Source organism: Coptis chinensis, chromosome 2, assembly GCF_015680905.1.
Source record: "Coptis chinensis isolate HL-2020 chromosome 2, ASM1568090v1, whole genome shotgun sequence".
Classification (NCBI taxonomy): domain Eukaryota; kingdom Viridiplantae; phylum Streptophyta; class Magnoliopsida; order Ranunculales; family Ranunculaceae; genus Coptis; species Coptis chinensis.
This window is the reverse complement of record NC_141457.1, coordinates 65502730-65518828: the sequence shown is the minus strand read 5'-3', so window position 1 is coordinate 65518828 and position 16099 is coordinate 65502730. Positions and strand designations below refer to the sequence as shown.

General features: G+C 36.4%; 1 long non-coding RNA gene and 1 pseudogene across 8 annotated transcripts; both read right to left on the bottom strand.

Moving 5' to 3' along the window:
- Positions 1 to 137: 137 nt before the first annotated feature.
- Positions 138 to 3828, bottom strand: LOC147517211 (uncharacterized). 7 transcript variants are annotated; one of them, XR_015211388.1, is made up of 7 exons: positions 3469 to 3805; positions 3197 to 3368; positions 2268 to 2422; positions 1869 to 2095; positions 1598 to 1748; positions 1205 to 1495; positions 138 to 466 (listed from the first exon to the last, which is right to left on the bottom strand). It is a non-coding gene; the product is annotated as an uncharacterized LOC147517211 (long non-coding RNA). The 7 variants fall into 7 exon arrangements; XR_015211387.1 differs by having other exon boundaries at positions 2268 to 3368; positions 3469 to 3828; XR_015211385.1 differs by having other exon boundaries at positions 1869 to 2422; positions 2717 to 3368; positions 3469 to 3820.
- Positions 3829 to 6876: 3048 nt separating this feature from the next.
- LOC147517210 (peroxidase 46-like) lies at positions 6877 to 9792 on the bottom strand (annotated as a pseudogene). The gene is made up of 3 exons (XR_015211381.1): positions 9543 to 9792; positions 8608 to 8805; positions 6877 to 8274 (listed from the first exon to the last, which is right to left on the bottom strand). The product of XR_015211381.1 is annotated as a peroxidase 46-like (transcript).
- Between the last annotated feature and the right edge of the window lie 6307 nt (positions 9793 to 16099).

Genomic DNA, 16099 nt, shown 5'->3' with positions numbered 1-16099 from the left:
ATAAGAATCCACTTAAGCTTCCATAGAGTTCCCTTAAGAGATACCTGTTCGACAGTAAATACAAAACAACTATTGTCCAGGGAAAAAAAATAATTAACCTTTTTAACTCAATATGTCCTCACATCAACAAGAAAAAATTAACTGTAGAAAGAATATTTTATCGACATTAACCTATTCAGGCCGTGCACTAGATTGCAACATTTAAATTAAAGAAAATACTTTAAAATGTAGTTGATATGTCATCCATAATAATAAAGAGAGATAAATTTCCAACTATCAAAGCTCTGAAATGTTTGTTTTTGTAATGCAAATTGAGATTATGACCCCAAAAACATAAAGTCTGCAAGATAACAACTAATGTGCATCAGCCTCAAATCAGAGAGTATTTTTTCAACTTGCCCGATATCCGGCTGTCATAAATGCACCTTCAGAGCTGCTCGCTGCCTTGATAAAACCTTCAATGTTCCTGGCAAGCAATATAATACAAGTACAAAAAGAAATGTCAGAGTCGGCAAGTGCAATGAAAAATGCCTAACAATAAAAAGAAATGGGAACCTCAAGGTCTACTGCTACTGTAACCAAATATTCCACATTTCTAGTTATTCAAACAAAACAAGCTAGAATTTGAGAAAAATATGTTGTTTGAGATCTGATTATGTTCTGCTTCCAAATACAATAAAGGAGTTAAATAAGAAGGCTAATGAGGACTGATAATGAGAACAAAAAAATTGGACTGCTAACTTCATCCAACAATAAGCAATCATGATTATTCGCCTCAATAAGCATGGAACGTCCCAATCTTTCAATGCTCAAGTGTGAACGAGATATTCACATAAATAAGGAGATGGGAATAAAATTATATATGCCTTCCCTCCACCCACAACATCATACTGAATGAAAATCTACTTTACTGAAGGTTCTCAGGCTACTTTCTCAGTTAAATGAAAAGAGGGAAGATTACGGCATCACGTTGAATCACTACCAGTAAGTACTCCAAGCAAGATCCACATGTTTATCAGTACTCTGTATGAACTGCATGTGAAGTGTACCATAACAAGATATATGTCATAGAATTGTGAAAAGTAATAGGAAAAATGTCAAACTTACACCATTCACATATGACAGGAAATATAAGATATGAAGATTGACAGTTGGAATAAATAGGAATGAACAATTTGGATTTGGTATGGTAGTTCGCACTTACAAGCCAGATATAGCTTCAATTTCTTCAAGAGATGTCAATTACACATGTCGAGACTCTAGGAAGCATTAGCAATTGCATTAAAACCCCAAATTTCTTCTTTGGATTTGCAGATAGTGTTGAAGAAGATCTAATAGTCACTTTAAGTAAGGCTCTTGCGTTTTTCAGCAGTTCTTTCTCATTTCCATCAAAATTGCTAAGCTCAACTGAATTCAAGTGTGGCAGAAAAGGTTGAGGAATTGCTTCAAGTGTCCAAGAACCATTAGTTCCAAACCTATCTCCATGGTAGGCATCCTATATGAAAAGCGAAAATCAAAAGTTTAGCATGGGAATTACAACATACAATTTATTTGAAAGGAAGGAAAAGAAGATTATGGTACAATTAAGGGAACTTACTACGATAAATTGAAGAGATTCAATATTAGGTAGGTAACTGAATAATTCTGTCAAATAGTCACCATATATGCTTTCCTCTACTACAGTGACTCTCACACTTTTCAAGTTTGAGAAGGCAAGAAGTTTCACGGTGTGCTTTTTCTTAGAGAGTCTTCAAATAATAAATCACATTGTATCAGTAATCAGTAATATTTGAAACAAGAATGACTTTTTCACAAACTTCTGACATAGATTGGATAAGTTGGAAACCTAATAAACACAAACAACTTACCACTATGGCATCAGCAAATATCGTAAGATCCTTTACAACATCAATGCCTTGGATAAACTTACTCAATCAATTATCGTTAATGTCATCTTCACAATAAAAGTCAATAGATGCTTTGGATAGTGAGGATAGGTTGTGTAGGGAGACCTTATAGGCAAAATTGCTTTTCCAATCCAAGGTTATGAGACTTTCTGCATGAATCTTTATCTCACAATCATAAATATCATCATCTGCATAAAAATCATCAAATGTCATGTTCTTAAGTGCAGGAGCATAGATGTTGACAACCTTGATATTCCATTTACAACTTATCAGAACAAGCTTTTCAAGAACTAGACAACTTAAACAGACTTGAAGAATCGCTTCGTCACAGCAAGATGTGATAAAATCAAGATGCAAGACCTTGAGACTTGACATAAAAAACTGAGCAGGAAATTTGAGAATTGAGTCCACATGAAGCTTCAGTCTCTTCAATGATTCAAAAGTGAAAAGTGTACAGGGGAACACAAGAGGGCGTTTCACCATAATGTCAAGAACAAGCTCTTGAACTTGACAACCTGATACAGTAGAGATCCATTCAATAACGCGAATATCATCAAGAATCAAGGTACCTGTGATCCAGAACTTGCATGATATACAGACATTGCTAAGGACAAATTAGACTTCTGAATAATACGAAAAGGCCTCATTATTGAGCTGCTCGCTAAGTACTGAAGAAGGGATGGAGTTGCTACTGAAGAATTTAGAGTGTGTGCAAGTTGCAAGTAACTCAACAACATGATTCTTTACATCTAAGATCATCTGAAACAATTTTACTGCATTTAAGTACAGAGTACAGACGGTAGACATACATATAAATATCCATAGTCAGCTGAACTGCTTAAGATTGAATACAAAAACACTTCCAAATAAGTCAACTCACGACTACTCGACCTAACTGTCAAACGTGTTACAGAATCACGACAAGATCAATCCACCATCAAGGATCTATGCATCTAACTAACCCACAACGTGTAGATGAGCCTAACGATCAACTGTTAAATACTTGATGAAGCTATATGGATCAAAGGAAATCTTCTACATCAACTACCTAAACTGCTAAACTGTTGAAATGTGTTCCCCTGTATTAGAGAGGTCAAACTACTAGAAGCAAGGTATCACATGTATTTTACTTTCTCATGCAATTCTTTTTACAAATTCCAGGCATACATGAAGATTAACACCTAACTTTAAAAACCATCACAGCAAAGAAGCCTAGCCCTTAATAATCTTTGTTTAAAGTTAGAGAATGCGCAACTCATGGCCAAACTAATATAAAATAAAGATTGAACCTGAGCCTCAAAACTTTCTCTCAGCAGTGAAAATGCCTGACAAGCATGTTTCGGCAATACAACACCATCTTTAGTAACACAGGCATCAGCTTCTGAATACCTTTGCCCAGGTTCTTGAACAACTGTTGATGATTTCACCCAACCTATAGCTTTACTAGATGGAAAATACACCCTGGTATGTTCATGTTAAACAAAATCCATAAATCTCTAAGGTAAAAAAAATAATCAAATTAAATCCAAGTAAACCAACTAACATACAGAATCAGAATTACATTTACGCTTCTAGTGTGGGTACTCCACCGAAAACAATCCTTCGCGCCGCATTGAATGAGTCCAGTACATATTCTCCATTATAAGGTTTATGAACATACGATGAAGCGTCAGTATTATTATTTTCTAATATATTTGCGACTGCACCCGGGTTAGTAGTGTGTACAAAATTTAGTTGGTCTTCTTTTTGAATTGCAAAACGAGTGTTCCGTAAATTGTCATTATAACTGAATGAAGAAAGATTTGATGCAGTTCGTATGATTAGTCCACCTCCCATTTATGAGTTTGTATGTTTTTAGAAGATGTGAAAATGGAGAGAAGCAGCTATATATATAGACACCGGGCCGTTATCGGACCGGACAGGAATATGTTCAGAACTGGCCCAATAGTGTTATCGGACAATATTTAAGATATAAGTCCCTATCTTATTGGTTTGGATTCAATCGGCCTCGGGCCTGCTGCCCAGTCCATTGAAAACCCTAATGCTTGAGAATCGCGGTTAACAGTAATGAGAAAAGCCGCGATTCTCAAGCATTAGGGTTGTCAATGGACTGGGCAGCAAGCCCGAGGCCGATTGAATCCAAACCAATAAGATAGGGACTTACATCTTAAATATTGTCCGATAACACTATTGGGCCAGTTCTGAACATATTCCTGTCCGGTCCGATAATGGCCCAGTCCGAAAACTAAAGTAGTTTTGTTAGTTTTTCAATTAAATATTAGTACATTTTCAACTATTAGCATACATAAAAAGTTTGAGGCTTGGTGGATTAGTGATGTAGTGCCACACATAAAGCATGGGTTTGACTCTTGTTATACTCAATTTCAAAATATTTTTGAGAAATCACAAAAAAGTTAACTATTTCCATGTAATCTTATCGACCTAGGCCAGACCCGAATCCGATCATGTCCAACAGGACCTAGACTGAGCTTGGACTTTCTAAATGTGAATATAATTTAGGTCGGGACCTAGACATAGGTGAGTCCTGTTCAAGTCCGACCCGTTGACATCCCTATCAAGCATGTCTTAGACAAGGTGTTGGGCGTTCATACTATATTCTCTAGTATTGTTTCAAATTCTATTACATTGTAATGACAAGATTAGAATTGTGTTTTTTGGAAATTGGCAGTGTGGCTCCACTTGTAAACATTGAGGCTTTATCAAAATTTACTTTGATTAAAAATGAAAATACTAAAATTGTCAAATTGAAAGAAAAACCTAGGAGTCAAGTAATCCAAATTTACAGAGTTCTGAAAGCATATCAAAGTTTTGATTGCATAAGAGCAAGTCCCACTACTAAAAAAAAGGCTTGTTGTGTCACTTTTTTCAAGTCTGATGTGTCAGGTTTTTCAGATTTGCAAAGCGACACAAGTAGCAATGACACAACAGGTTTTTGTCAAACCGACACAATAAATATAGTACTTGTGTCGGTTTGTAAGTATAAACTCATACAACAAGTATACTAGTTGTGTCAGTTTTAGCATTTCGCGACTGTAAATTTGCTTTGGGAAAAGCACAAACCGACACAATAAATAGAATTATTGTGTTAGTTCTTCTTTAAACCGCACAAAATTGGATCCCTTTTTGTGTCACTTTTAGTAGATCACTTGTTTCAGGAAAAAAAAAACGTAGAACAACAGTTGACCTGCATAAAAACATTGTCATCCACATCAATATAACACAATTAACAATCTCAAAAACAATTTTATTTCATTACTAAATAATTTCATTATCCAATATCAATTTACAACCAACCACCATCCAAAATACAAAACGTTTACAAAACCCACAAAATAAAACCTAATCAACCTAGTCTAACACCATGCGAGAAATGATTTCACGTCTAGCTTTTATCCATCCATCTAGCCATCATAGCCGCGTTCGATCTATTAAGTTCAATCTACCAAAAAAAAAAAAAAAAAAAAAAAAAAAAAAAGGTTCAATATATTGTAAAGCGACAAAACAAAATGTAAATACATACGCTACATGTTCACATGACATAACCTCAAATATGTGTTTTTTAAGTCAGGATAAACAAAAAACAATTAAAACCAACAAAATCTAAAAAACACATCATCCATTGATGAGTACGTACAGGTGATCTAAAGCTCATATTTCTTCACCTCCAACCCACTTTCCGGCCAATAGCTGCATAGCCTTGTCACCTCTAAGAATAACATAACAAGCACTACTACAGAAAGGCACATTAGCCACAGTTGGTCATATGGTATATATCATTGTTCCCCTAATAACAGTGACTTATAGTTATTTACCACAATATAAAACTTTTTTCTAGTTTTGGAAAAAGCAAATACCACTGCTTTTGTAAAAGTAATATATACACGCCATATACCACGGAGCTAACATATATAAACTAACATTGTTTTTTTGTATATGTATCCATTGTTTCCTTTAGAACGGTAGTTTATATTTTGGGCAAAATTACACTTAGAGTGGATAAAACAGTTCTGAAGAAAAGAGGAGGAACAAAAGAAAAGAAAAATAAATGTCAGAAAAAAAAATAATAATAAAAAAAATAATAAAAAAATAAAATCGTATGAATATGGGAAACCCACTTTTCCAACTCGCTCTAGAACTATCTGTTACACTTCTCTCTATCCCCAATTTCTGCCACCAGGGTTCACAAATTGAGAAAAATTAAATTAGTCGACTAACTACAAGGTTGCTGTTTTTGTTCATCCCATCTGTAAGTTTTATTGACCAAATTGATTCTTTACAGCCATCTGCAATGACCACAGACTTGAGATGTGAATATGTGGTTCAAACTTCTCTGGATCAACAACAACAACCTACACCACAACATCCACATACAAATGTTAACTGGGTGAGTCATTTTGGTTTTTCGTTCTTTTATTTTTCAATTTCTTATTTGTTTTTGGGAAAAATTATTTCTGAAAAATTGCCTTTGGTTGTATTTCTATCTAAACATATATCTTGCTCTTTTGCATATATTTAGTGTGTGTTTGTTAAATTTTAACTCATGGAAAGGAAAGGAAATAAAATGGGTGGTCCACTATGGAATGGAATGGAAAGGAAATAATTTTAAATGGTATGTGTTTGGTAAACTGGGGAAAGGAAAGTAAAAACTAGGGAAAGAAATAATCATGTTTGTTTGCAAAAGCTATGGAAAGGAATAATTGTATTGTTGAGTGGAGTGTATTAGTAGTAAGTTCCTATTTATCTATTTCCTTTCCTTTCCTTTCCACAAAAATTTCAGGGGTTAGCTAAAGACACAAAACCTTTTCCATTTGTTTCCATATGGAAAAGCCCATTTCCTTTCCATGGGTAAACAAACGCCTTAAAAACTATGGAAAAGGTGGACCACTCTTATTTTCCTTTCCTTTCTATAGTGTTTCCTTTCCTTTCCATCATAACAAACACACCCTAAGGCTAAGGCCATTGGAACTGGCTGTCAACTGGGTCCAAATGCCTGGAATGAAAGTATCACATCTTCCACGCCAATTTAGTCCTACTCTAATTTAGCCACATTCTTAGATCTTAAAACCTCTGTTGTTTCTTTTGTAGCCTGGTCTGGATTCTATTGGAATCATTGTTGTTTCCCATAATTGTCATGGGGTAGCCGCGCAAGCCTGTGGTCCCGTGAATTTAGAACCCATGAGGGTAAGCTTATCTCACTCATGGAAAGGCATGGAAAGAGGTTGGTTTCATATTACACGATCAAGTTGCTACTCTGTCACTAGATAAAATTGAGCTTAATGAAATGATCGAAAACAAGGAAGAAGACTCTAAAGTGGTAGGATCTCATTTGGCTTGGTATTTGTGCTGTTATTGGTTATGGAATCTTTGCTTTTACTGGTCAGGAAGCAAAAGGGATTGTTGGCCCTGTGGTGGTTCGATCCTATGCAATTTCTTGTCTCTCTGCCATGCTTTATGTGTTATGTTACACTGAATTCGCAGTTGAAATCCTTACTTACAGGTGCATTTCTAATAGAAACACAATGTATACATACTATATTTCCTAAAGTTTCCGTTGATTATAAATTCAGTGTTTGCTTTCTTGTTGAGTTGGTAATGACTAATCTTATATCCATACTTAAATGAAGAAAGATTTGATGCAGTTGGTATGATTAGTCCACCTCCCATTTATGAGTCCGTATGTTTTTAGAAGATGTGAAAATGGAGAGAAGTACAGGGTTTGCCCACTTAGGAATTGGGTGAGTAGGTAATATTATCCGTAATGATCTTGCTTGTTTAGTGAATAGTGACAAATACACAACTTAGAAATATTTGCTATTGCCAATCCACGGTTCATGACTAATAGCCTCAACGTGAGGCAAGTGCTGCATCGCAGTTGCAGGGGATGCCCAGAGTTTTCTAGGGTCCGAGGTGAGTTCACCTCTAAGATAATTAGTTTCGTATATACATACTAACTTACTAAGTATTCTTATTGACACTTCGACAATTTTTCCGTATCTCTCCATCTTCCCCAGTAAGGACGCCAATGGTTGCCAACTTCACCATTGACTTGCCAAATTCCTTCAAGAAAAGTTCATTGTCGAGTAATAGCTCATCCACCACCGATATAGCACGCTCATCCTGAAGTAATGCAGCATCTGTAGTTAACATTCCCATGTTCTGCTTTAAAAGCTTGTAGTATGCATTATCAAACTTGAAAGAAGTGATGGGATCGAAGAACACTGTCTTTTCAAAATTGGGCTCGCACATTCTCCTTAGTAGCTACCATAAGTCGCATTAAGATGCAGAGCTTTGCCTTTGAGTCTACGGTACAATGATTCACAAGTTGACACTCTAATTGTGTGAGCACCTACAGATATATTAAAGACCAAGTTAAAAGTAAAAAATATATTAAATTATCGAATTTGAAAACGATCTTAAAATAAAGAGTATGATTTAAATAACTTATGTTACCAGATAGAACAACAAGGTTCCTAATGTTCAATCCCTTGTGTTCGAACAACTGAACCAATTGGGTGAAGTTAAAATCTGGAAATGGTAAATTCCTAGTAGCATCATTAGAAGTAGAAACTCCTCCATCCCTCCTTCCTGTGGGTACCTCCCACAATGACTTTCAAAATATTTAAAATTAAAATTGAACATAATTTTCTCATAATTATTAGATGAAATGAGTGTAGATTACTTGATAAGAAATAGAGTCCCTAGCCACGAGAGCGATAATGTCAGCACATGACACCGTCTGTGGGCATTGCTTTTCAATTTTCACCTTAATCTCATCATAGATATCGTATCCATCAACCAGGGAGAAGTTATTGCAGTCGTCTTTCTCCACTTCTACACCATGGCCCAATCCATCAAGAAGCAATGACGCTTCACAACCCTATATGTGCACAATAAGAATTTGTTAAACAAAAGTAATTGAAATAACAGGCCTTTTATGTGCGATTTTTTATGCCAAGAAGTTGGTATTTTACGATCTAATATTTTTACCTGTCTTGTTTTCTTTAGTAACACAAATCATTATCAGATGGATCGGGTAAGCTTAAAGGACTTCCGCTAATGGATCAGGTTCTAATAACAAATTAGAAAATGTAGGACATGGATTTAACATATATTTGATTGGAGTATTTGACCTGTATTGAGTCTCCTTAGCATGTTTGTACTGTCATTGTTGCAAAGTTTGAGAAACAATTGTTGCATCACTAGTTTCAAAAGAATCACGACCATCACTACTCTTTAACAAAATTAGTAGAGATTTACCGTGGAAAGGCTAATTATAACCTTAGGAGTCCCAAGCCCATACCAAACAAGAAATTTCATCAGGTTATGAGGCCAACCAGGCCCAGAAAACCCAATTAACTAGGATTGGGTGTTTCCAAATTGAAAATGAACAAAATTTACCTTTGGTATGAACATTTTGAACATTTACAGAAAACTATAAGAAGCAAATAAAATCAGGATCTTTAGAGCTGAACTGCCTGAACACGGGCAACAAATAATGGTTGTGACGCTAAGAACCCTGTTTTATTGTTTGGAAATCTCTCTAAAAAGTATACATATATTGCAATTGTTGCGATAAATCTTAGGAGGATAGAAGGTTTTTTTAGCACTACCTACCTTAACAAAGCAATCGTGGAATTGAATTCTCAACCATTTTGGAGGCAATGTTGGGTGGGATGCCGCACGGTTCCATGTTATGTTTCGAACAATATTCTCCACTTGAGGACAAGATTTTGCATAAAAGTTTCGTACCAAATTGCACTCGCCGCAAGAAATAACACAATGGAAAATGAAGAACAATACGAAGCAGGAAATTTTGGTTGAATAATGGCAATGCATGACAGAATTTAGCTAATTGTTGTTCTGCTTGAGCTACTTGTGAAGTATGAAGTGAGTATGTAGAGATATATAGCTTAAGAAGGTGCAAGTGTGATAGTTACAAGCTACCAAATATGCACTATCTCTTCACTTTTGTACGAATTCTGCTCTCTCCACGTTCTCTCCTTCCTGAAATGGAAGAAAGAATAGACTTACTAGAGACTGGAGAACTCTAACATGCTTGTGAAATTAAGAGGAAGTTAAATTGACTTGAGCTAGATGTTTTCAATTTGCTGTCTGTGCGAAAGAAACGTTTCAGTGAAAGAGTATAAGGTCGGGTCTAAGAGCATCTTTAGGAGTGATATCAACCTAACACCAAAACACCAAATCAATTTGGTGTTTTTTCAACTTCAGGAGAGCTATATGTTGATGAAAACACCAAAAAAACACCAAACCAAACACCAAATCGGCCAATATTTGGTTCCAGGTTTGATGCTGTATCAAATCACTCAAGCGGTTTTCCCAAAACCGCGTGGGCTTGGGCTGCTAAATGGGCTTCTATGGTGCGGTTTTGGCAAAACCGCGTGGGCTTGGGCTTGGGCTTCTATGGGCGCGGTGTTGGCAAAACCGCATGCGTTTTTTATGAAAATTAGAACTGTGATGCATAGAACTTGAAAAATTATGAGTTTTGCATAGAAGTTAAGAAATTAATAATTGTGCAATTAAAGAAATTAAGAATTGTGATTCAAAATCGAAAAAATTAAAGAAATTAAAAACCTATGATTATGATTATGATTATGATTATGATTATGATTATGCAGTCCAAAATCTATGATTATGATATAATCATATAATATCCAAAATGATCTAAAACCTATTATATTATATCAAATTTATTTAGCTATCTTCTTACGCCCCTTACCACTTGATCCCTCTCCTCTCTCTATTTGGATATTCCTAAGCTGCTCCTCTAAGTTCCTAACCTGAGAATCAAGATCTTCTCTGTCTGCATGAAGGTTAACTACCTCAGCCTGAAGTTCCTCATATCCCTGATGTTGTTGCGTGTACACCTGCTGAATATCCTCGTACGCTTTTCGAGTCTCGTCATACGCATGTTGGGATTGCTGATATGCTTGAGAATATGCCTCCTCCCTTTCTTGGCTATAATGATACACAACAATCCTCATCCCATCAAACATACAAATCTGGTTCTCATATCTTTCCTGAATCTCAGCCTGAAAATCCAAGAAAATACATTGTGAGTACATATTATATATATAATTAATAAGAAAAATAAAATAACTAAACTCACCATGGTATACTGATCAATCTGCGGCTCTAACTCATGGCAACGAGCACGAGGCACCTCAGGAATGGAAATGTAAGTAGCCTCCCCATCAGGTCCACACACGACAAACATCTGAGGATTACTGGTAGACACAGGAGCTGGATGATATGCATTCAGAGGTTGTGGGTTGTAAATAGGCTGTGGCGGATGAGGAATACGTAGCTCACGTCTCATCCCTTCCAAGCCCACAAACTCGAAGTTGCTAGCCCAACCAATAGGGGGCAACAACTGACCTAGGGAGACACAATTCCACCATCTATAATACTGATCAGCAGTCTGCTCAACAACAAAAGAAGACGCATCTGGCCAAGGACCACCACTGGCATGAACTTCATGAACTTGAGTTCTATCCCACGACTTCGCATCACTAACATCTGGCATGGGAGCACATGGAACTCCATAACGTCCAAATCCGCCTCCAACATCCATCTGTAAGCCCGCATTGCCAAACCATACAAATCCGCGTCGCGGCAAAACAACTTCGTGGACGTGAGGCCCTGACCCCCTGTTACGAGTCATACAGACATTATTTCTAATCTGCCCCCTGTTATGAGTCAAGTGAGGCCCTGACCAACTACCAAATCTAGGGCGAGTATCAGCAATCATGTCTATGTTAGGACAAAGAGTTCGAAAGTACTCATAAAACCAAATCTCTAAAAGTCCTGTGAATCCTGCAATCTGAGGACTTCTACTTCCGAATGTCTGTGAAGCTTTATCTAACGCCGCTATCAATGTGGCATATACTGAGCTACCCAGGTCATAATCTCTCATAGCATGCAAATCAGATACATAAGCATAATATCCCAGTCGTACTGTAGAATGGCTATTGGGAAACAGAACATGCCCAATAAAAAACATAAAAAAAGCCCTAACATATACATCAGCACCCTCACTACCAGGTAGAACAGTCAAAGCTAACTCCGCTTGTGTATCAGGATCTAAGAGGGGGTCCATATATGTAGTCTTAATATGAGATAGTTTAATACCAGAAGAATCATAAGCATCCACACCCAAACGAGGAAAACTCATAAGCATACTATCCATATTCTCATAATTTGTATGAAAAGGTATCGGTTGGCCTATACCGATACTCAACCTAGAAATCATAGTGAAGTCTAGTGGTGTGAACCCTAACTCTACACAATGAAAATGAAATGTATGAGTTCTACTCCACCATCTTTCTACTAAAGCTATGACCACTGCCCAATCAACCTTCTCATAATCTACATCAACCAAAAGACCTAAAGGTGTATACAAAATACTATCTCTAATATGTACAAACTCATCCAAACTCTTAATAACCTTCCACCACTCTCTAACACCATGTAAAGCCGATCTAACTTGGTAGTCAATAACATGCTGATATTATGAAAAAAATAATGCGTATAAGATAAATAATTAATTGGTCCAACTCAACTAATTAATATTCAAAATATTTAATCAAAACTAATTAATTACCTGAGTATTGTACTCGACACGTGTTTTGTATCACGTGTAGAAGACACAACTTCCATATCAAGTGCTTCTCCAGGTGCAAATTGCCAATCGAAGTCGTTCATCTGATATTCCAGTACATACGGATGTCTATCAGTCGGCGCGACATTCTCAGGTTCTTCTCCCCCACTGTCTTCTCCCCCACCGTATTATACTTCCTCGGGTGCTTCTCCCCCATCGCCAATGTCATATGTATACTGCCAATCATCACCGTCGAAAGGTTCAAAAGGATCCATATAAAATTTCAAGAGTTTAGGTAGGTTTTTGTTTTTTTTTTAACTAAGGAGAGGGTTTTATAATTGTGAGAAGAGGTGAAAGTGACTGAACTGCGCGGCTTTGGAGCTGTTTATATAGAAGTAGCACGCAGTGTTCTGAACACCGTGCGGTTTTCTGAAAACCGCGTAGGCTTGGGCTTGTCAGTTGGGCTTTAGTGGCGTGGTTTTGGCAAAACCGCGTGGGCTATATGGCGCGGTTTTGGCAAAACCGCGTAGTTGCTTGGTGAAATTTTGATGTTGCTCCTAAAGTTGCTTGGTGTTTTTTTGTTTCAAAATTTTGGTGTTTTTTTGGTAGCTCTCCTAAAGATGCTCTAAAGACACAGAAAAAGAGGTGGTTACATGCAAAGATTGATGACATATATGTTGGTTACATGCACTTATGTATTGCTTTTATCAATAAAACACCCAGTCGCTACCTCACAAGAGTACCAAAATATAGCTCTTACGAGCTATATGTCGTCACTAGTCCCTCCCCTTGAATTAATCAAATCTTCTGAGCTATTTGGAAGAGTAGTAGATTAGGTAATTTCATACATATCGTGGTTAGTTACTTAGTTGTCTTAACGAATAAGTAGTGCACTATAATTTATTTTACATATTGTTTTCCACTGTAATGTAGTTTCAATTTAGGTCTTTACCAAGTTTTCCAATCAAATTGCAATTACTCTCATTTCATATTCTTTTAGGGTTTTTTTGACTTGTACCCCCATTTGAAAAATGAATTAGTTCGTTCGACTTCCCTCCCTTCCCCCGCACTAACTCGCCGTCTCATTCAACGCATCTTGACCTTTATCTCTCCGTGGTCAAGGCAGTGAAATGTTTTGAATACCTTGTTGTTGTAAACTACTAAAATAACCCTTGGCTTTCCAATTCAAGACCCATTTTCATGTTTGAGAAAGAAAGAGACGTGTGTTGTCATCTCGTCCTATCTAATCTAATGGTCACAAACATTTGATACTTTGGATGCGTGTCGACAATAGGGGTATTAGTAGCTAGAAAAAACAATAAATCTTAAATTAGACCTCCTCCCCCCCCCCCCCCAAATAATAATAATAAGGTCACAAACACTTAATACATTGGGACATGTGCCATCAATAGGGGTATTGGTAGCAAGAAAAGACAATTAGAACATAAATTATAAATTATAAATTAGACATTCCCTCCCTGATCAGCTCTCAAATGTGTTTTATTACCCTTACATTACTGCATTACAGTCCTTCGTACGCATAATGAAAAGACAACTCATAGCTTTTATTGCCTTTTTCAGGTTACAAAGCAATTCAGACCATTTATCATTCATACCATTTATCATAAAAGCTACGTCGTCTTAGCACCAAAAGGAGCCTTATTTATGCTTATTATAAAGACTCGAAGCTGCTATAAAAAAGTACTGAAAAAATCAAAGTCAAAGGTCAAGGACTCCAAACTAGAGAGCTGAAAGTCAAATCTTTAACTCAGAAGACCAGAGATAGATGTCTTTGACACAAAAGAAGGCTTTATCTAAAACCTATCTTGATCAAGAAGAAATCAAAAAGCAAAAAGCAAAAAGCAAAAGCATAAAGCAAACTTAGTGAGGTGTCTAAAATGTAGAGAAAGAGGGCAAATCAGTCTTTAGTAAAAGTAGGGGTATAAAAACTCAAAAATAGGATGAGAGATGCACCTAGACTTATTCTAGTGTCATCTAGGATTTTATTTTCAAGCCATTTTACATTCAAGTTATTTACTTTTTGTTTTTCATTTTCAATCTAGTTATTTCTTCAAGTTTTTGTTCTTCATTCAATCAAGTTATTTCTTTCAAGTTTGTTCTTCATTTCAATCAAGTTATCTCTTTCAATGTTTGTGCTTTCAATCAATCTTTCAATCAACTAGTCTTTTCTAATGTTTTTTATTCAACTAGAGTTAGCAAAACAAGTCTTAAAGCTAAGAAACCTACATTTTCTCTTTCAGGACTCCCTTTCATCCAAGTTCTAAACAATTTATGGTGAATCTCTTATTCAAAAATCTTTGAAATTCCCACTACTAGAACTTCAAATGGCGCCGCCGTCATGGATTGAAGAACAAGGATGTTTGGTTGAACATCTAAGGAGGGAAGCATCACTCTCACCCTTTCATTTCTTGTTTTTCTAGTTTTCGTTGATTTATTTCATTATTTTTCATTACTAATCTACTATTTTGCAAATCCAGGTTTGAGATCCACATGCTGGAGAAAAGCTGAAGTTGCTGTTGGAAGACGACTGGACTTGGCCGGAACCAGACAGTAAATCAAGGAAGCCGACCGCACCCCTAGTTTAGCCGCGACCCTAGCCACCTCAAAGACAGTGATGATGCTTCATTTTTTCACAGTTCATTCATTTTCAGTGTGTGGTTGTACTGTGAAACTTAGATTTTGTAATAGAGTAGCTAGTATAAATCAGTGAACTTTGTTGTAATAGATAGAGATAAAAGAAAAAAAAATGGAAAAAATGAGTTTTTGATTAGTTATTTAGATTGATGTGAGTAGAACACTTGGTTGAAGTTGTGCAACTTACCAAGAGTTAGAGTTTTCATTGCCTTGGGAAGTTCAAGTGTACGAGGCAAGTCGTGAATCATACGCTCGCGCACTTTGAATCAGCATGGCAATAAACACTCTAATTACGTTTAGCTCTATAATTTATTATATTATATTATAGAGCTAATTTATCTAGGTAATCTATCTAAACTAGTTAATTTATTATATTAGTTTTAGTGTTAATTTACTTTTATGTTTTGGGCCCTTGAAGGCAAAGTTGTTCAATTATTAAAAACCCAGGTTGTGGGCTTTTTAAGTGGACCTTTTTTGTAACCTAAAACAGAGAACGCTTGAACGGTTGGGCTTGATTCTCATATCATGCGCCAACCAACGTTGCCTTCTCCTTAAGCAGCGTGTAAGCACGGCTTGAGAGGTAAATTCTAAACCTCCTCGAAGCCCATGTAAGAGGATACCTTGTGTGTTCAAGCATGCTTACATGATTGTTTGAATTTTAATTTCCACATTGCAATTTCAATTCATGCATAAGGCTGAACCCGAGCCACATAACAACCATTGGGAAGTCATTCCCCAATGTAGATAAATCAGACGTTGCTTCATTCTTGAAGCCCTAGACCAAAAAAAAAAAAAAAAAAGTAAAATCAATCCACTAGGGCCCAAAGTAGTCACGCTCCAAAAAAGGACAAAAATATAGCCACGAGGATTTAGATTAATTAGTTATCAGATTCCGGTG